This window comes from Myiozetetes cayanensis, unplaced genomic scaffold, assembly GCF_022539395.1.
Source record: "Myiozetetes cayanensis isolate MyiCay16 unplaced genomic scaffold, myiCay2020 scf154, whole genome shotgun sequence".
Taxonomy (NCBI): Eukaryota; Metazoa; Chordata; class Aves; order Passeriformes; family Tyrannidae; genus Myiozetetes; species Myiozetetes cayanensis.
In genome coordinates this window covers 69,230-90,431 of record NW_026087204.1, presented here as the reverse complement: position 1 = coordinate 90,431, position 21,202 = coordinate 69,230, and the positions used below count along the sequence as shown (strand labels likewise).

The 21,202-nt window shown below is 43.3% G+C and overlaps 1 long non-coding RNA gene across 2 annotated transcripts in view; it reads right to left on the bottom strand.

Moving 5' to 3' along the window:
* Positions 1–15,110: 15,110 nt before the first annotated feature.
* Positions 15,111–21,202, bottom strand: part of LOC126637615 (uncharacterized) — a 70,554-nt gene continuing 64,462 nt past the window's right edge. For both annotated transcript variants that reach the window (XR_007628385.1, XR_007628384.1), the window contains one exon: positions 15,111–21,031. This is a non-coding gene — a long non-coding RNA (uncharacterized LOC126637615). The remainder of the gene's footprint in view (positions 21,032–21,202) is intronic.

Below are 21,202 nucleotides of genomic sequence, written 5' to 3'. Positions count from 1 at the left end.
AATGCCTTTTTGAAAAAGCACCAACCTTTATGCTCACATCCAGAAATTCATAATATACCTATAGATGACTGCAATGAGAAGCATAGTACAGATCGTGGTCAGCCCAAAAAGCCATATCAAAATTATTTTACAAACCTAACTGTAGAGTCTCAAGAATTGGATGTCATGGGCAGCTTAACTGCCCCCCTATGTTTCTACTTTTACCCTTAAAATCCAAACATACAGGACCCATCCGCTTTAGATGTGTCTCCCACAAGTACTTATCACAATGAAAGTTTTTGGTGCAAACACCTCTTGAATGCAGTTAACATCAAATCTAAAACTTTTCCAATTGGACTGCCAGATGATCTGCTCCTAATTTGTGGAGAAAGGGTGCGGAAAGGCATTCCTATCAAAACCGAAGGAGGACCCTGTACTTTTGGCAAACTTGCTCTGTTTAATTCAGTAAAACACCCCCTGCCTCTAAGAGCCTTTCACCCAATAAATGTATTAAACTCTCTTTTAACAAGCAAGATTTTAATACACATGGTTTTAAGGCTGATTGTGATTCCAAAGTGGTATTTTGGAACCACGCACAGAGATTTTTTTAGTATTTTTTTGATTCCAGGCATAGGAGCTGGTCATGCCTTAGCCACTCTCAATAGGATGGGATGTTGGCTAGAAAAAGAAGCTAATGCCACCAGCTCTGCTCTAGAAGACTTGCTTACAGACTTTGGTTCTGTGAGACAAGCCACCTTGCAAAATAGAGCAGCCATAGATTTTCTGTTACTAGCTCATGGTCACGGCTGTAAGGAATTTGAAGGAATGTGTTGCATGAATTTGAGTGACCACTCAGAATCTATTCACAAGAGTATTGATAAGTTGAAAACTTTAGCCAATCAGTTAAGGGAAAATAATGAAAGCAAAATTAGTAGTCTGTTTGATTGGTTAGATACTTTTAATACTGGTGCAGGGTTTAAGAAAATACTTATTGTAGAATTTTTCGGAATTTTTGTGTTCCTTTGTATTTTGTTATGTGCTCCTTGTCTACTCTCTTGTATTCAGCAGGTGATCAAAGTTTTTCCCCAGCTTTTCTTTTTCAGTTACAAAATAAAAAAGCAGGAGATGTAGTGGTCCAAACCAAGCTGTCAGCAGAAAGAAGCTTGCAGGGTTTGAGTGGCAAACCTTGGAAAATAAGACGCTGATAAACATCCCGTGATCTAAGAAGCTGGACCCCTGTCACAAGACCTGTCAAAGTACAACCTCATGGATTAAGCCAGCTCCAGCAGAATCAAGAAAGGACTTTTTGAGATTATGTTATTAAACTATGTCTAAAACCCCTTAATTCCTTTGATCCTGCTTGAAGAAAAATTAACCTATTTGGGAACTGTAGTAAAAACTTGTGTAACTTACTAATTATCATAACCCGTCCTCCCATTAATGTGTCCAGCCCCCAAGGCCCTAAAAATGTATTTTCATGTCCAATAAAGGATTCCAGTTCTACCCCATGCTGGAATCATGTTAGTTTTGATTTTTAGACTGCCACAGTCTACCTGTACTGAGTTTGCATGGCAAGGTTTTTTTAGCGTTGAGGCTACAGGGGTGGCTTCTCTGAGAAGCTTCTCCCATGTCCAACAGAGCCAATGCCACCTGGCTCCAAGATGGACCAGCTGCTGGCCAAGACTGAGCCAAACAGTAAGGGCAGTAACACCTCTGTGATATATTTAGGAAGGGGAAAAAAAAGTTATTGTGTAGAAGTAATTGAATCCAGAGAAGAGATAGATGAGTGAGAATATGTGAGAGGGACAATTTTGCAGACACCAAAGTCAGTGGAGAAGGAGGGGGAGAAGGTACCCCAGAGCTGAGGTTCCCCTGCAGCCTGTGGTGAAGCCCATGGTGAAGCCCATGGTGAAGCAGGCTGTCCCCCTGCAGCCCATTGGGGTCCACAGGGGTGCAGGGATCCACCTGCAGCCCATGGAGGAGACCTACACCAGAGCAGGTGAATGCCCGAAATAAGGTTGTTGACCCTGTGGGAAGTCTGTGCTGGAACAGGCTCCTGGCAGGACTGTCTCCTGTGGGAGGGACCCTACGCTGGAGCAGGGGAAAGACTCCTTTCCCTGAAGAGGAAGCAGCAGCAGAAACAATGTGATGAACTGACCATAACCCACCTTCCATGTCTCCTTGCACTGGAGGAGGTAGAGAATTGGGAATAAAGTTAAGCCCTGAAAGGAGGACTTGTTTTACTTCTCATTATCCTACTCTGATTTTGATTAGTAATAAATTAAATTATTTTCCCAAGTCAAGTTTGTTTTCTTTGAGATGGTAATCAGTGAGTGACCCCTCCTTATCTCAACTCATGAACCTTTTGTTATATTTTCTCTCCCCTGTCCAGTTGAGGAGGGAAGGGATAGAGCAGCTTTGGTGGGCACCTGGAACACTTTCCTATCTAGAAATAAGACAGATTTATGCACTTCTGAAGATGTCACTTTTGGGGTCTGACATTAAAAAAAACAACAACTGTGATTTCACAAGTATTTCTCATAGAAGCTGCAATCAAACACATAAACCAGCATAGTAAAGAGAAGGTGAGAGAAGGAACTACAACCTAGCCTTGATAAGTAAGTAGCATTTTTCTTTGAAGTTTGCCCCCTATTGGCTGATGATACACCGAAATGAGTATGAATCCCAAGATCACAACCCTTCACTGACCCAACTATACTAACCTTTGTGTGAAACATGGGAACTATGCACCTGGGGAATTCTCAGGGCATGAAAAGCTAAGATGCTCTTTCCTTCTGAGTCATTCCAGACTCTACAGTATGGTAATGAAGTATTCCCCACCAGATTTAAATGAGACCAGAGTTTCCACATGTCTTTCCCAGCCTCAAGGCCACAGCTTGTTGGGGACTTGGCCCCATAAGAGAGGATAGACATAGTTTGTCCTCAGCACTCAGCACAGGATCCTTTCAATACCACTATACTACTCTGTACAGCTACCTTTGTGCTAGCGTCACAGTAACCTCTTCTGCTTGCTGACCCCATCTAGGCCATTCAGCATCTGCTCCAAGTGCTGCTTCAAGTTAAGCTCTACTGGTGACAACAGCCAAGGAAGCCCACAGAGCTTCCAATAAGACAGGAGCAACACTGAAGTATATAGGAGCAAAGGAAATACATGCTACAGACATGATCAGGACCATAATTGGCTCAACCGTGCCTCCTGTTTGGCAATCTCATGATATAGCTGCACACAAAGATCCTCAAAAGGTTGGTGCCCTAGCAGGCTAAGCACTCAGCAAACCATTCCTGCCCTGATGTGTTTTGCCCTACCTGATTCAGGATGTGTCAGTGGTGAACTCTGGTTCTTTCTGTGACCAGGGGGAAGACATAAGTGTCCTGGTTTTAGCTAGCTCTTGTGAACTGGGCAGAGAATTCTCTCCCTTCCCCCCAAGCCATCAAGATAAGCCCTTAAGAGCACAAAAGGTTAGCTGGTTAATGGCCGAAAGATTAATCTCCTAGGAACGGGGCAGATAAGGAACTCCACCTTTTGTTCTTTTTCTCTGGTCTCCTGGGCAAGGAGAGGGAGGAGCTGGGGGGCTATGGTGGGGCTGGAACTGAGGTGGGGAGGTGTGACTGGAAGGAGGGGAAGAAGAGAGGCTGGTGTGTGCCAGTGGGCTGGAGACCTGCTCCGAGCTGCAGAGGCTGCCTGGTGTTTTTTTTTCCTGTCAGAGGGGAGTTTGCTGCTGCTCTCTGCTCAGCTGTTGCTGGCTGCAGGCCCTGCTTAAAGCGAATCCTAACCAGCTGAAGTTCGTGAGTTTTCTTCCATTGGGAGAACTTTCTGTTTTATTGCTGTTTTTTTCCTTTCCCTTCCCCTCTCATTCCTCTCTCCTTCCCAGTGTGGGAAGGGAAGGGGAACCGAGTTTTTTTGGTTTTTGGTTTGTTTTTTTCTTCCCTCCGACATACCTAGAATTCCATACGATTTTTACATAACCCAGGGTTATAAATAAGATGGAGATTAGAGACCTCGCTCTCTTCTCTTCCAGTGAGTTTCGGGAGTAGTGGGTCCTTGCATTGGTCTAGCTTATCTAGAAGCTGAGGCCTGCAGCGACCGCTGGTCTGCCACACGGGAGGTTGGAGAGTACTGGCTGTGTCTGGCGATCTGGGGTTTTTTTTAAGGGATGTGGTGAGATTTCATTTTGCTAGTTCTTTATTTTGCTAGTTCTTGAATTTGATTGTGCATATCTGTTCTGTTTTGTTCCTTTTTGTCCCTTTTTACCCTTTTCCCTTTCCCTTCGGGGGGTGTTTAGGGGTCCCTTTTGCTGTGTACATAGTATCTTAATTGTATATAACTGTGTAATTAATGGCCAGTCTTCGCGAGCGAAGATCCCGGGAAGGTCTTTACACCTTCCAGCCTGCGCATTGGATTTTTTAGGTGAGACACAGTGTGCGCGGAACTGAGCCCACCCTTTAATCCTAAGGTTCATCTGCCGGGGCCAAGCGAGCTTGGACGGTGGCAGCGAGGTCCTTAGGACGTAGGTGGGTTGCCTTTAAGGGCTAACGAGCCCCACCTGCCCGGGAGTGGCCCTGACCGGGAATCGAACCCGGGTCTCCGCGGTGATAGCGCCGCGCCTTTACCACTAGACCACCAGGGGCTCCTATATAACTGTAATATATGTAAAAATATATATTTTGATATAATTAATTTGGTTTCGGGTTCTTCAGTTTTTATAGTTTTTTTTTCCTTTGCCCTAAGAGAAGAAGGGAGGGGGAAGGGGTTGTTACTGTGAGTTCGGGCATTTGGCAGGGAGCCAGGTCCAAAGCATCACAGGTAGGAAACCATCGGAGGTGGAAAGCTGCTGTGTGGAGTCCCACATGACAAGTAGTAGAGACTGTTGAAGGAGAAGGCAAGTCAAGTCAATTTTCAGTATTGAAAGCCATCCAACTGGTCCTAAAGATTGCTGAATGAGAAAAGTGGTCTGTACTGTATCTCTATATTGACTCCTGGATGGTGACTAATGCCCTGTGGGAGTGGCTACAGCAATGGAAGGAGACCAACTGGCAACACAGGGGTAAACCCATCCAGGCTGCTGCATTGTGGTAGGACATCGTTGCATGTGTAGAAAACATGACTCTGAAGGTGTATCATGTAGATGTTCACATGCCCAAAAGTTGAGACACTGAAGAACATCAGAACAATGAGTAGGTGGCTAAGGCTACCAAGACTGGAATAGCTCAGGTAGACTTGGACTGGGAGCAGAAGGGTGAGCTATTTATAGCCTGATGGACCCATGAAACATCAGGACATCTAGGAAGAGATGCGACATACAGATGGGCTCATGATCAAGAGGTGGACCTGACCATGGAGGCCATCACACAGGTTATTCACAAATGTGAAACGTGTGGCAATCAAGCAGGGCCACGTGAGTAAAATCTCCTTGGAATAGAGGGCAGTGACTGGGTTTCCAATATGGTGAGGCCTTCAAGTTGACTACATTGGACCACTGCCACGAACACACCAAGGCAAGAGCTACATACTCACCATGGTGGACATAATGAGTGTCTGGTTGGAAACATTCCCTGTAAACCAGACCACTGCTTGAAACACCATCCTAGGCCTTGAGAGGCACATTCTGGGGTGACATGGTACCCCAGAGTACATTGAATCAGAGAATGGGACTCATTTTTGAAATAACCTTATGAACTCTTGGGCAAAGAAAGGTGGCATTGAGTGGATCTATCCCATCCCTTATAACCCACAAGCCTCTCAAAAGATTGAGAGGTATAATGGACTGCTGAAGACTTTGTTAAGAGTGTTAGGTTAGCGACATAGAAACATTGGTATGTAAATTTAGCCAAAGCCACTTGCCTGGTGGCCAGTCTTCGCGAGCAAAGATCCGGGGAAGGTCTTTACACCTTCCAGCCTGCGCATTGGATTTTTTTAGGTGAGACACAGTGTGCGCGGAACTGAGCCCACCCTTTAATCCTAAGGTTCATCTACCGGGGCCAAGCGAGCTTGGACGGTGGCAGCGAGGTCCTTAGGACGTAGATGGATTGCCTTTTTTTTAAGGGTTAACGAGCTCCATCAGCCCGGGAGTGTCCCTGACCGGGAATCGAACCCGGGCCTCGGCGGTGACAGCGCCGCGCCCTTACCACTAGACCACCAGGGGCTCCAACTTGCCTGGTAAACACTAGAGGATTTGCCAATGGTCCTGGTCCTGCCCAAACAAAACCCCTACATACTGTGGGAGGAGAGAAGGCCCCTGTACTATACATGGGGAAGTGGCTGGGGAAGGAGGTGTGGATTTCTCCTCCCATGGGAAAAGGCAAACCCATTCATGGGATTGTCTTTGCTCAGGGACCAGGGTGTACCTGGTGGGTAATGCAGAAAGAAGGGGAGACCCAGTGTGTGCCTCAAGGAGATTTAACTTGGGGGAAAAATAATCTGTGGTGTTAGTTGTATGTTGCAGGAAGTAAAGTAACAGGAATGACATGAACAGATGAAGAACGAATTTTGCCAGGAACAAGCAGAGTGTGATGACGACCCAAGCCAGGTTGGTGTCGATGCCCAACAATCGAGTGTGCTTCTTCTCCTGTCCTGAGTACCCATCCTGATGGAATGGAGCCCAAGTCATGGATCTGGAGGGGTGAAAGAAGCCCATGAAATGGGAAAATAATATCTATTTGTGAAAGGACAGTGGACAGTAGTTTATAAAAATGTATAAATTGGTATGTTGGATATAAAGATGTTTTAAGGATGCAGTTGAAGTTGTAAGTGTTGGTAAGAAGGGATTTCAGTAATGAGAAATAAATACAATGGAATAGTTAGAAGATACATAAATTATGAGGGATCTGTGTATGATGCAAATGGTATGGAATAAGGGGTAGAAATTGTATTGACTGAGATGGAGTTAATTTCCCCATAGCAGCCCTCACAGTGCTGTGCTTTGCATTGGTAGCTAGAAAGATGTTGATAACACACCAGTGTTTTGGCTACTGCTGAACAGTGCTGGCACAGCATCAGTTCTGTCTCTCAACATTACCCCCCTCTCAAACCCAGGGACTGGGGATGGGCAAGATCCTGGGAGGGGACACAACTAAGCCAGGTGACCCAGGCTAAACAAAGGGATATTCCAGACCATATGACATCAGCTCAGATATAAAAGCTAAGTAAAGGAGGAGGTAACTGGGCCATTTATTTTTTTTATGATATTTGCTTTGTGGAGCAACCATTATGTGTGCTGAAGCCCTGCTTCCCAGGAAGTATCTGAACACCACTTGCTAATGGGAAGTAGAGAATAAACCTTTTTTTTTTCCTCTTTGGTTTTACCTGTGCAAACTTGGACTTTTGCTTAAGTAAACTGCCTTATCTCAACCTACGATCTGTTTTCCATCTTATTTTCTCTTCCCTGTGCATCTGGGAAAGGGAGTAGTAGAGTGACTTGGTGGGCACCTGGCATCCAGACAAGGTCAACCCACCACAGCATTATTGCTTCTGCTGTTTCTGTTTTTTCTCCTCTGTCTTGTCTCCTCTGTCTTTTTTACATACACATTGCCCCTCTGGAAAACTCACGAACTGAGGAAAAGTCCATGGAAGACAATGCTTGAGCCAAGGGGTGATGGTGTAAGGACTTAAAGAGCACAACTGACTGTGTTAAAACGTTGTCAAGACCACAGAAGGAACTTACTATAAGATAAACCACGGCAGCAGGAACTTGAGATAAGCACAGAAGAGAGGAACATGCAACAGGAAGGCACTACTTCCAGGCCTAGCAGAGGTGAGGTTTAGTTAGTATCTCCTAGAAAAAATTCCCACTGTGGCAAACTGTGGGAAAGGAAGCAACTGCTTATATACGTGCAATACCAAGTTATGGGAATGGCATCTATGCCCTGTGGATACCTGGAACTTGGACTGTATAAAGGTGATACCATAGAAGAATGACTCCGGCACCTCCAACACCAAGAAGACCAGGGTGAAGAAGGGCCAGAGGAATGCTATGGGATATTTAGGGTGTGATATCTTTCTACTTAATCTGTCTCACTCTCTTTCTCTCCTCCCCCCCCTTTCCTATTTCTTTGTATCTCTCTACTTCACAATTTACTGTTAAATAAAACCCAGACTATTGACTTCTGCATATGGTCTCATTTGCACTATAATTTGGGCAGAGGCATCTCTTAGTAATCGGATCATACATCAATGCAATTTAAAATGGTTACCTGTTTAGCTGGCTGGATGTGTCTAGCTGCTTGATGATGAGGGAAGATAGTAATGGAGCATGGGAACCAGAATGGACTTAATGTGAATGTGTTTATGTTAAAAATCAGATTTGAATATATTGTTAAAATTATTCTTCTGGTTTCAGTCTTTAAATGAAATCATAACAAGTTTTAATAATGTTTTCCTCTTTTAAAATACGACATGCTGAACATCTTCTTTGGTACGTGCTGCTATGCCCAAAACCAGAAATGTCAAAAGTAGTCATATACTTTGGTCTCCTACAGAACTGCTCCTTTTATGATTTTAGGCAAAGCACATGAGCCAGGAATTTGGTGAACATCATTCTGTGATATACTGAAGATCTACTTGGAGGGTCAGACCACCCCCCAAATCCACAGTTTCCGTTTTTCCCAAGACAAGGAGTGACTCTGGCTATGGTTGGACAGTGGTGGGTGGAGAGTGGTTTAGGATGCCATTACCTCTCACTGCCACCATGTGTGACCATGTGCATCCTCTTCATCTGGGGCAGTCTCATAGGTACAAATGACATTTGGTGGCAGACTAGGCTGATTTGGGTCTGGCTGAGCTGGAGTTCATTTCCCCATAGTAGCTCTCACAGTGCTGTGCTTTGCATTGGTAGCTAGAAGGGTGTTGATAACACACCAGTGTTTTGGCTGCTGCTGAGCACAGCACCAGCACTGTAACATTCCTTCCTCAGTCGAGGGCAAGATCCTGGGAGGGGACCCAAGTAGGCCAGCTGACCCAAACTGATCAAAGGGATATGTCATACCATATGATGTCAGCTCAGATATAAAAGCTAAGGCAAGGAGTGAAACAAAGGATTTAAAGAGTTAACTTAGAGGGGCCAAAATCTGGGTCTTGGGACCTTGCTCTGAGGAATGCAATATTTATGTTAAAATATAGCAGAAGCAGGGACTAGGTTCTAAGGATTAGCTTAGAAATATAGCAGAGGTAGTTTGTTCTATTCTGTTCCAGTAAAAGATAGCAGAAAGGTCAACCTAGTAGTTGTAAATAAAGAGACGATGGCATCCAGGGAGATAGAGGGGTGGTGAGTCAAGGGGAGTTTTGCAAACCCTAACTCGAAGTCAGTGAAACAAAGAAAGTTGAAGAGTTCAACCGAGGAAGAAGAGAGAAGACCCTAAAGTGAGGCCGAAGAACAGGAACAGCCCCTTCTCAAAAGACAACTCAATCCCAGACTCTGCCTAAACCCCACCCATTATGAATATCATAATTAGATGTCAGAACCTGATGAATATGTATGTAGAAATGTTGCAACCCCTCACAGAAATTGTACAAAGACCCTGACTTCTCACTCAACATTTAGAGTTACTTTGTCTAGTGCAAATCAGGGCTCTCCAACATTGTATACAATAAATACGTCTGCTGTTTAAAGACACAAATTCGTCTCTAAGTAGTTTTCTGTGCTGTTTTGGCATCAGGAGCAGGAAGGTAAGCATTCATTGTCTCCAGTGGCTGCCCGCTGAGAAACCGTTATGCGTGCTGAAGCCCTGCTTCTGGGAAGTGGTCGATCATTGCTGCTGATGGGAAGTAGAGAATAAACCCTGCTATCTTTCGTTTTGCTTCACTTTTGCATGTGCAAGCTTCTGCTTTGCTTTCACTTTAAATAAACTGCCTTATCCCAACCCACGAGATGTTTTTCCACCTTACTCTCTCCCCTGTCTGGTTGGGAAGGGGAGTGATAGAGCAGTTGGGTGGGCACCTGACGTCTAGCCAAGGTCAACCCATCACACTTCCTTTGCACTGTGAGTTGGAATCATGCAGACACTGACTGCTCCGGTGTCTGCAGAGACCCACTGGCTGAACCTAATTGCTTTTGAACCTGCCTGACTAGGAGGTGATGGAAGTTCCTGCTATGGGGACATTGCAGTGTTAGTCCATGGGATTTGCTGCAGTGGAAAGACAATGAGAAATTAATGCAGTGGGACAGTATTGTATTTTTCCATCTTCAAGGTCTATGAGATGACATTTTGAGATGTATTTGACTCTTTGTCCCCCACTGCCAGCCAAGATTGTTTCAGAGGCTGAGGACTGCAGCAATTTCCTGATGAAATATACCTTCTCTTGCAAGTCGAGAATTTAAATTACACAGTAAATAAAATTAATCCGTCTGTTCACATCCTGATAAGTTATCAAGAGAGTCTTCAGAAAACGGAGGGAAAAAGAATGAAATGCTGACTACAAGTCCCAATTTCAGCTCACTTGTGTCATTTAGCTTGGGGACATTAGCCTGCTTATAGTCAACACTGAAATCATCACTACCTTTCACCTCTGACAGAGAGTATTTGTCAGCAAGGACTGTGTCATTTCTTGATTTCAGAGTACGTACATCAATAGGGGCTTTGCCTGCAGGTTGTATAGAAAGGGAGGTATAAGAATGCTCTGTGCTGTGGCCACATTGATTCTGATGAGGGCTGCACTACCCAGGGAGATTTGAAGAGTGTAAGTGTGACCAGGCAGTTGGTATTAGTGCAGCTGATGTCCATACCTCCCTGCATTGTAAAGAAAAGTAATTTTTACTAAACAGGGGTAGCGGAAATGAAAAGGATCCATGTGCTGTCAGTCCCCTCCTCTGAATATAGGGAATATGGTTTAAAGTTGATACGTGCTGGGCACTGGCATTGATTATTCAGGACAGGTCATCTGAATCAGGATTGTTTCACCCAGCTTCAGAAAAAACTTCAGATAAGCAAGAATCAGACAGCTAGGTCATCCAACTATCAACTTGAGCAAGTTGTGCGAGACATGGTATTTTTAGCAGAGTATGTTGTTTTTGCTGACCCATCCCAACTTGGGGAAATTAGTGTACTACATCTAATTGTCAGAACTGGCTAGCTAAAAAAGGTGTATAAATATGTCTTCCCAAGTCCCTCTTTGACCATGTTTTAAACATCTAAATAGTTGCATTTTATTATGTTTTGCTGATCTGGCTGCTGCTCTGTCCCTTTGGCATGGCTGAGAGCTGGCACAAACACCAACAGGCTTTGAGTGGTTTTAAGCTTCCCTGAAGGCCTGATCAGACACAGAACTGATAAATGACCTAGGGAGTATAAAGACAATGTTTGCATCTCTTTTCTGAGGATATAGCCCTTAACTTCTCATATAGGAGCTACTGCAACAAGCAGTCAGTGCATTGCATGCAGAGCAATGAAGGGCTCATTCTAAGACAATGCTTACCAAGAGTGTTGACTGTAGAAATTACAGAGAGGTTTCTGATGGTCAAATTGATGTCAATTTTTGCATTTCCCTTCAGAAAGTACACACCAAACAGAAGTGCCACACTATTCCTTAGCACAGAGGAGGATAGGTAAATGACTGCTCTGGGGTTGACCAAAGCTATCATCCCCTTCCAGTAAAAGTGTCTCCAAAAGTGGTTTTATGTTCCATCAGTATGTCCCTGTCTCAACCCCAAGACTCATTTATCTGACCTTCATGTGATTATAGGAAGGAAGGACTTCTCTGTTTATATCTGCTACTGGGCTTTGACACATAGGAGAGCAAGGCATCCAGTGTAGTTAGCCAGCTAGCAAAGAAAACCTTATGGTTGTAACTTCAGGTAAAAAATTTACTATTTTGAACACAGACCACATTACCTCTTCATGGCATGGTATAATCATGAATCATCTTAGTGAAACAGTAAGCTATATTTTACTGATGGAAGAAACTATTTAAGTGATTTGCCTTAAAGCCGTGTAAAGCACCTGTAGCAACAGGGGAGAACTGTGATTCATAGCTTCCAGTCCTCTGCCTGAGCTGTCTCTGCAGCCATTTCATTTAGACAGGTTGCAACTATGTAGCAGCAGGATGCAATTAATCTCTCTTCATCTTTGATCATCTTTCTGCACTGATTTCAAAGGCATCTATTGTCGCAGTTCTCATCTCACAAGGGCATCATGTTCTGATTCTGATTCAGTGATGTATCACTTAATTTTTAAGGACTATTTTATTCCTAATGGCTGCAAATACCAAATATAAATATTTCATTCATCACTGTCAAAACAGTATCAATTTTATTTAAATGTGGGGTATTTTTAATCTTTCACATTTACCTTCAGAAAGGAATTTATTTGGTATTTTCATGTACTTTTCAAATAATATTTTTTCTGCCAGCCAGAAGAACAAAGTTAGATAGCTGGGGACATGTTTGGAACCTAACAAGCCCAGCTACGAAGTTTCAGTTTATAAATGGAACTTTACAAAATACAATCAATTAAACTGAGCTAGTCTTTCTTCTAACATAGTTTAAAGAGACAGAGAAAATTATTTCACCTGGAAAGAACTTATGAAAATGCTCCCTCATCATTTCTACTCAAATGAACACAGGTTTAAGACAAAGCCATTTGTTTGACCCTGCTGTATAGTGTATCAGACACAAAAAAAGAAAAAGAAGTCTATGAAGTGCAATTTAACTCTATTAATTTAAATAGCTCTCTTAATTTAAAGCATCACTTATGCTAAAGGCATAATATACCAGATAAACAGAGTTAATATTAGTGCCCACATCAGTTTTGTTATGGGTCCTGATGTTCTGTGAAGAGACATTAAGGTCACTGAGGCATGCAGTGTGTCATATATTTAGGATGATGCCTTAATATTCTTAAGGCATCAAGGAGAGTAACAGTTCAAACTTACTTAGCTGAATATTCACAGCCTTCAGTTACACTGGAGATCATCATATAGTGCATATTTGTATAAACATCCACTTGAATAGAGCCTGGCATAAGTAGGCTTGAACTCTATAAACATTTAGTCAAATGTTCATGCTTGCATGAGTCTACACACTAAATGATTGCTCCCAAATTGCTAGTCCTACAACCAATATTTTTAAAAAAACTATATAAAAATCTTTCTTTTTTCTGCTCTTGCTTTCAGGCTGGGTAGTGATGGGGGATCTGAGAGAGGCTGTATTCTGGTATGGCATGGCTGGTGTTAGTTGGGAGCTCTGCAGTGAAGAGGCTACCAGCTGCCTGCAGCTCTGAAACACATGGTGTGATTAAACTCTCTTCAAATAGCTAGCTCACTGTTTACTGTTGGCAGTGAATTTCAGACTATTGAGCTAGACAGGAGAACTGCATAATTCCTTTAAGAGACATCAACACCTGCTGTCTTGATTGTACCAATTTCATAGCAGAGAGCAAAGAAGAGAGTATTTTGTTGTTTAGAAAAAGCAGATATCTTGCATTCAGAGCAGAAGGTAGAAAAATTTGAAGTTACAGCAAACATAACATGATGGGGTTGTATTTATGGTAGAATTGCCTTAAAACCCTGATTCTGTCTTGGTAGTTATGAATAATTGTTATATTCCTTGTGCAGTAAGTAATAGAGTGAACCTTGCCATTGAACTTTGTTAAGTAGTGCTTTTAGCACATCATATTTAAATAAAACCACTTTTGCTGATACCTTTGACAATAGTTCTTCAAGCAGTCTAAATCACCAGTTGGTGAGAAATTGACATAGTCGGCAGGATCCTGAATAAGGATTCATGACAAAACTGAAACCAATGGACGTGATGAAGTCTGTGATAACTGGGAAAAAAATATGCTTAGTTTGTTGTTGCTGCTGCTTCTATCCTACTTCTTGTCATGGTTCAGCTTAAAGTAAGGAATTTTTTCTTTCCCTTCCCCCCCCTCCCCTTCCCCCATAGGAACCATTAAGAGCTATCAGATAAGTACTTAGGTGAACAAACGATCTCCCTCCCTCACTAATGGCCCAGAACTTAGTCTCCTAGGAAACGGGGCAGATAAGGAACTGCACTTTATTTTTTTCTCCCGTCTCCTGGGCAATGGGGGAGGAGCAGTTTTTGGTGGCTGGGGTGGGGGCTGGGGACCGGCAGCACTCATCGGAGGGGAAGCTTGCTGCTGTCTCTCTCTCTGCCCTCAGCCATTGCTAGCTGTGGCTGGAAGAGTGTGGGAAGGGAGGCTGGGTGCTGCCTCGGCTCTCTGCTCTCAACCGAGACAGTCAGGAGACTCACGTGGATTTTTTCCCTTTCACCATTTTCCCTGAGCACGGAGCCCCCCCTGAGAGAGAGAGAGAGAGAGAGAGAGAGAGAGAGAGAGAGAGAGAGAGAGAGAGAGAGAGAGAGAGAGAGAAAGGAATGGGCAGAGCAGTTTTTTGACCAGCCGGAGTAAGTGAAATTGTCTGACCCCTTTTCGCCTCTCCCTCTTCCCTTTCCCAGTGTGTGGGAAGGGAAAGAAGGTTCTTTTTTTTTGGTTGGATTGGTTTCTCCGGCATACCCGGGTGGCGGTCTCTGGACATTACAAGTTCTGCATCTCCAGTGATCCAACTGCGCCACCTGGTGGCTGGTAGAGGACATTACAAGTTCTGCATCTCCAATGATCCAACAGCGCCACCTGTTGACTGCTACAGGACATTGCAAGCTCTGCTTCTCCGGTGACCCAACGGCGCCCCCTATTGACTGAGGTTGGAATTGCACCAAAGGGCGCAAAATTGAATTCTTTACTTTTCCCTTTGCCTGTTTATCGGTTTGTTTTTGAAGGGGATTATTTGTGGGTATAGGAGTATTGTTTGGTTGTTTTACTTGTTTGGTTTTTTGGGGTTTTTTTTCTATTTCTGTTAATACACACATACCTTTTAATAAAGGGCTGTTATTTTTTCCTTAATTTGTTCTTTTCCTTCAATCGGAGTCTTTTAATTTTAGATTTATAATTGCTTAGATAGAGAAGTTTGGGTCTTTTTCTCCTAATCCATCTTCAGCAAAAGACCCTTGTCTCATTTAAACTGGGACACTTCTCCACCGTTTAATGTGGTACATCTCCCTAACTGACACATTAGGAACTAGCTGCATCACTTGCTGTACCTGGTACACTGGGGCTCTGCTGTGCACAACTGGGTGTAATACTGTGTCATGGTTTAACTCCAGACAGCAACTAGGTACCGTGCAACCACTCACTCACTCCCCCCCTCCCCTCCCTCCCCAGTGGGATGTGGAGGAGAATTGGAAAAAAAGTAAAACTCATGGGTTGAGATAAGTACAGTTTAATAATTGAAATAAAGTAAAATATAACACTGATTATAATAGTAATAACTGTAATGAAAAGGCTGCTGAACTCCAGTGAATTGCTCTGTTCCAGTTTCTCTTAATAGTTTTATTGTTTATCTGAACCTGTGTCAGCTACAGTGTTTAATTCACCTCTTCCCTGCTTGCCCCTCTATTTCTCCTCTAACTTATCTGCAATAATATGCCTGTCACAACTGTTTTTGCTTCCCCTAAGTGCCACGTCTACACGTCTTTTAAATATCTCCAGGGATGGTAATTCAACCATTTTCCTTGGCAGCCTGTTTAAACTCTTGATAACCCTTTTAGTGAGGAAATTTTTCCTAATATACAGTCTAAACCTCCCCTGGCACCACTTGAGAGAAGAGATGGACCCCCATCTCGCTACAACCTCATTTCAGGTAGAGAGTGATAAGGTCTTCCCCAGATCTCCTTTTCTTCAGACTAAACAACCCAAACTTCCTTAGCTGCTCCTTATAAGTCTTGTTCTCCAGATCCTTCACCAGTTTCATTGCCCTTCTTTGGACATGTTCCACCTCTTGTAGTGAGGATGAAAAACTGAACACAGTATTCGAGGTGCAGCCTCACCAGTGCCAAGTACAGGGGGACAATCACTTCCATAGTCCTGCTGGTCACACTATTTCCAATACAATCCCGGATGCCATTGGCCTCATTTTCAGCCAGTTGTCAAAAAACAGTCCCAGGTCCTTTTCAGCAGGACAGTTTTCCAACCTGTAGTTCTACTTGGGGTTGTTCTGACCCAAGTGCAGGATCTAACAGTTTGCCTTGTTGAATATCATACAACTGGCCTTGACCCATCAATCCAGCCTGTCCAGATTCCTCCATAGAACCTTCCTACCCTCAAGTAGATCAACACTCCCACTCAACTTGGTGTCATCTGCAAACTTACTAAAGGTGCACTCAATTCCCTTGTCCAGATCATTGATAGATATTAAACAAGACTGGCCCCAATGCTGAGCCCTGAGGAACATCACTTGTAACTGGCCACCAGTTGGATTTACCTCCATTCACCACAACTCTTTGGGCTCAGCCATCTAACCAGTTTTTTACCCAGCAAAGAGTATGACCATTCAAGACATGAGCAGCCAGTTTCTCCAGAAGAATGCTGTGGGAAAGAGTGTCAGAGGTCTGTTTACCTAAAGTCCAGGTAAAAAACATCCACAGCCTTTCCCTCATCCACAAAGTGGGTCACCTTGTCATAAAAGAGATCAGGTTGGTCAAGCAGGAACTGCTCTTCCTAAGCCCGTGCTGACTGACCCTGATCACCTGGTTGTCCTGTATGTGCTACATGATGGTACGCAAGATGATCTGCTTCATAACCTTCCCTGGCACCAAGGTCAGACTGACAGGCCTGTAGTTCCCCAGATCCTTCTTCTGGCCCTTCTTTTAGATGGTCATCACATTTGCTAACCTCCAGTCAACTGGGACCTCCCCAGTTAGCCAGGACTGCTGGTAAATGATTGAAAGGGGCTTGGTGAGCACTTCTGCCAGCTCCCTCAGTACTCTTGAATGGATCCCATCTGGCCCCATAGTATGTGTGTCTAAGTGGCACAGCAGGTCACTGAGCATTTCCCCTTAGATTAAAGCGGCTTCATTCTGCTTCCTGCCTCTGTCCTCCAGCTCAGGGGACTGGGTACCCCAAGAACAACTGGTCTTACTCTTAAAGACTGAGGCAAAGAAGGCATTAAATATCTCAGCCTTTTCCTCATCCTTTGTCACTATGTTTCCTCATTCATCCAATAAAGGATGGAGATTCTCCTTAGCCTTCCTTTTTTGTGAATGTATTTATAGAAACAATTTTTGATTATCTGTTACTGTAGTGGTTCAATTAGGTTATTCTTGGGCTTTCTCCCTGCATAACCTAATGACATCTTTGTAGTTCTCCTGAGTTGCCTGTCCCTTCTTCCACAAAGGTCATAAACTCTCTTCCCTCCCTCCTGTGTTCCTATCAAAGCTCTATGTTCAGCCACACCAGTCTTCTTCCCTGCAGGCTCATCTTTTGGCACATGACAGCCTGCTCCTGCGCCTTTAGGATTTCCTGCTTGAGGAATGTCCGACCTTCCTGGACTCAATTGCCTTTCAGGACTGCCTCCCAAAGGATTCTGTCAACCAGGCCCCTAAAAAAGTCAAAGTCTGCCCTCCAAAAGTCCAAGGTAGCAGTCCTGCTGACTCCCCTCCTTACTTCTCAGAGAATTGAAAACTATAATTTCATGATCACTATGCCCAAGACGGCCTCTGACCATCACATCACCCACCAGTCCTTCTCTGTTTGCAAACAACAGTTCCAGTGGGGCGCCTTCCCTAGTTACCAGCTGTCACAGAGTTATCTTCCACACATTCCAGGATCCTCCAAGACTGTTTCCTCTCTGCTGTATTGTATTTCCATCAGACATCTGGTAGGTTGAAGTCCCCAATGAGAACAAGGGGTAGTGATTGTGAGACTCCTCCCAGCTGCTTATAGAATATTTCTGTCACTAGTAGGCCTGGTATCATGTAGATCAATCTGTGATCAAAAAAACCCAAATTCTGCTGGTGACACCAGACATAGAGCCAGGTATTGATCAGCTGACTCTTCCTGTTTCTTCCCACATAATTTCCCATAACTGGTAGGATAGACAAAAAAAATACTCGTACTCCTGATCCCTTAATCAATTGCCTGAGGGCCCTGAGTTCTTTTGATTGCCCGTGGACTTCTTATAGAAACTTTGTCATTGCTGTTATGATGAAATTTTCTTTACCAACTCTTGATTTTTTGTGTCAAAGTCATTAATGAACATATAAATGAAATGGTTGTTGGAAAACTACATTTGCAATGTTCTTTCTTCTGACACTTTCTCCTTCAACACTCCCTGATGTATTTGAGTTCCTGGGCTTCTCAATCTCCTGACTGCTTAAGGTCTTAGTTTATAAAACTTATTTTTGTTATAGATCTACCTCAAACTACCTTTTCATTTAATTTGCATGAATTGAACTTATTGTCCCTGAATCCAAAACTATTGCCAATGATCAGGTCTTCTATGTCTTCATGACTTACCAAAGCCAAGTCTAAAATAGCACCATTTCCTGCCATGTTAGTGAATCTCTGGAGGATATTTTTATTGCCTAGAAATACAAGAATATCTCAGACTTACCAATTATACTATCAATTGCTCTCCAAGCTGATTCCTGATGTTAAATTATCCAAAACAACTGCAGTAGTAACTACCTCTCTAATAACATTACAGAATTCTTTTGGCAGTGAAAAAGGATCGTGGTGGTATATGGCATGCTGGAAGTGATAATCTTTTAATAAACTGTGAGTTGTGCTGTCATTAACACACACTGCTGCTCCCTGCCTTTTCCTGAAAAGCAGTCACTGGTTTTAGAGTGCTCATCACTGTGATTGAAGGACAGATCTACTGTCCCAATGCACTCACTCATATCCTGTATCAGTAGCTCATGATAGGACTTAGAGAATGCAATGAATTGTCTCAAAACACTGTCAAAGAAGGAAATTCTCAGAAGATAAGCCACCACGACAGGAACTTGTGATAAGCACAGACTGGCAACAACAGGAACCAGGCCTGGTAAAGCAAATATAAACAACCTTCCCACTTTGGAAAACTGTGAGAAAGGAAAGTGTTAATTACAGACCTACACAAAGGTGAAGGTTTTGAAATTAGCACACCAACAAAACTCCCACCATGGCAAGCTATGAGAAAGGAAGCAAGTCCTTATACACATGCCAGCTCAAGTTGTGGGAATGCATCTACCCCCATGAATACCCGGGGTTTGGACTGTATAAAGTGGTACCCTAGAAGCATGACTTCAGGACCTTCACCACTGAGAAGACCAGAAGAAGGACCCAGCAGGACACTATTGGAATCCATGTGGTGGTGATATCTTTATCTATTTACTTAATCTCTCTCTCTCTCTCACTATCTTTCTTCCCCCACCCTTCTTCTGTCTCTCTCTACCTCATATTTACTGTTAAATAAAACCATACTATTGACTTTGGCATATAGTCTTGTTTGCACTTTAGTTCAGGCAGAGGCATCTTTTAATAACTGGATCCTAACAGCTCAAGGTCCTCCACTTTGCTGCATAGTCTTGCTACATTTGCATATTCACCTTTTTTTACTTCTCCTCCCTAGTCACTCTTCCAGCAAGATCTTGTTTATTCAACCACTTTCTTTGCTGTCCATGGGTCTACTCTGTGACATTGCTTTCTGCACTTCTATGACCGGATTTGTCTGATTATTTAATTTACCACATACTCAGGCAGACCCTTGGACTTCACAAGCACTTCCCAGCCTTTTCCTGGTGTTTCTTTAAGGTTTCTCTTAGAAATGAGGCCAACACCAGTGTTTGCAGAAGTACTGCAGGTCCTTAGGTAAAACCTATCAGAGAATATCTCTTCAGAATCATACACCAATGCCCAAACTTTCCCAAATCTTCAAACCTTATCTGTTTGCTAACCTTCCCTGTCATTCATTTGGTAGGGGTCAGAGCTATTCTACATAACATCTGGGAACCTACTTTGTGGAGAGCTTTACAAAGCAGTGGCTGCTTGACCGTGGACATGACTGCTCGGATACCTTGCAGCTGCTACAGGTTGATAACGAAGGAATGCAAGAAAACAAAGCCCAGCTGTCCTGGTAAATTAAAGGAAGAACTGTCTCCAGCAGGAAGATGTTATGATTTGGACACTGATACCTTTAATTAGAATGAAACATAACAAATCTTGTTTTGAGTTCTGTTCTCTGGGAAAGTGTTCTGTTCTCTGGGAAAGTGTTCTGTTCTCTGGGAAAGTGTAACCTTCTGATTTTTGTTTTCTAAAGATGTGTAGAAAAATAGGTTTCTGTATCTATAGCAAATCCTTGTAGAGAAAACAACCTACCACCCTCATTCTGACCAATGCGAGCATTGCATGCTGTTCGCAAAAATACCATATAAACCTTTGTAAAATCTTTAATAAACGAGACAAAAAGCAATTTTCTGCTCGTGTCTCCCAGCGTTTTGCGACACTACTTCTTTCAGAGCCTTACCCAGCATGGCATAGAATCATAGAATGGTTTGGGTTGGAAGGGACCTTTAAAGGTCATCTAGTCCAACTCCCCTGAAATGAGCAGGGACATCTTCAAGTAGACCAGGTTACTCAGAGCCCAGTCCAATCTGACCTTGAATGTTTCAAGGGATGGGGCACCTACAACCTCTCTGGGCAACCTGTTCCAGTGGTTCACCACCCTCATCATCATAAAACAATTGTCCTTATATCTAGTCTGAATCTACCCTCTTCCAGTGTAAAACCATTATCCCTTGTTCTGTTGCTAAAGGCCCTATTAAAAACTCTGTCCACATCTTTCTTATAAGTCTCATTTAAGTACTGAAAAACTGCAATAAGGTCTCCCCAGAACCTTTTGTTCTCTCGGCTAAACAACCCCAACTCTCTCAGCCTTTCTTTATGGGAGAGGTGTTCCACCCCTGTGACCATTTTTGTGGCACACTTCTGGATCTGCTCCAACAGGTTAACCTCAATCAGCTCCAGCAGCATCCTGCCAACGTCATTTGTTCTGATGAGAAGCACAACTACGGGACTGCTTCCTGCTCCTATATGGATTTTTCCAGACTTAGATTCTTATTTTTCTATCCATGCTCTGAGCAAAATGTACACTATTCCTTTGATCCATCCCTTGTTGGGTCCTTGAGTCTGTGTGGCACAATAGTGGCTCAGATTTTGGAGGCAGAGTAGTCATGTGGATTGCTGTCCTCTTGTAAGCATTACACTGTGAGGAAGCAGAGTATTGTGTTAATATGATGATTCTGCTTCCAGAACTTCAAAAATATCACTCAGAAATAGCATGAATATTTCTATGTGAACCTTTACAAACCCTCCAGCTTACAGTAACACTATCTTTTCCTGGTAGTGCAAGTCTCTGATCCTTTCCCTTTTGTTT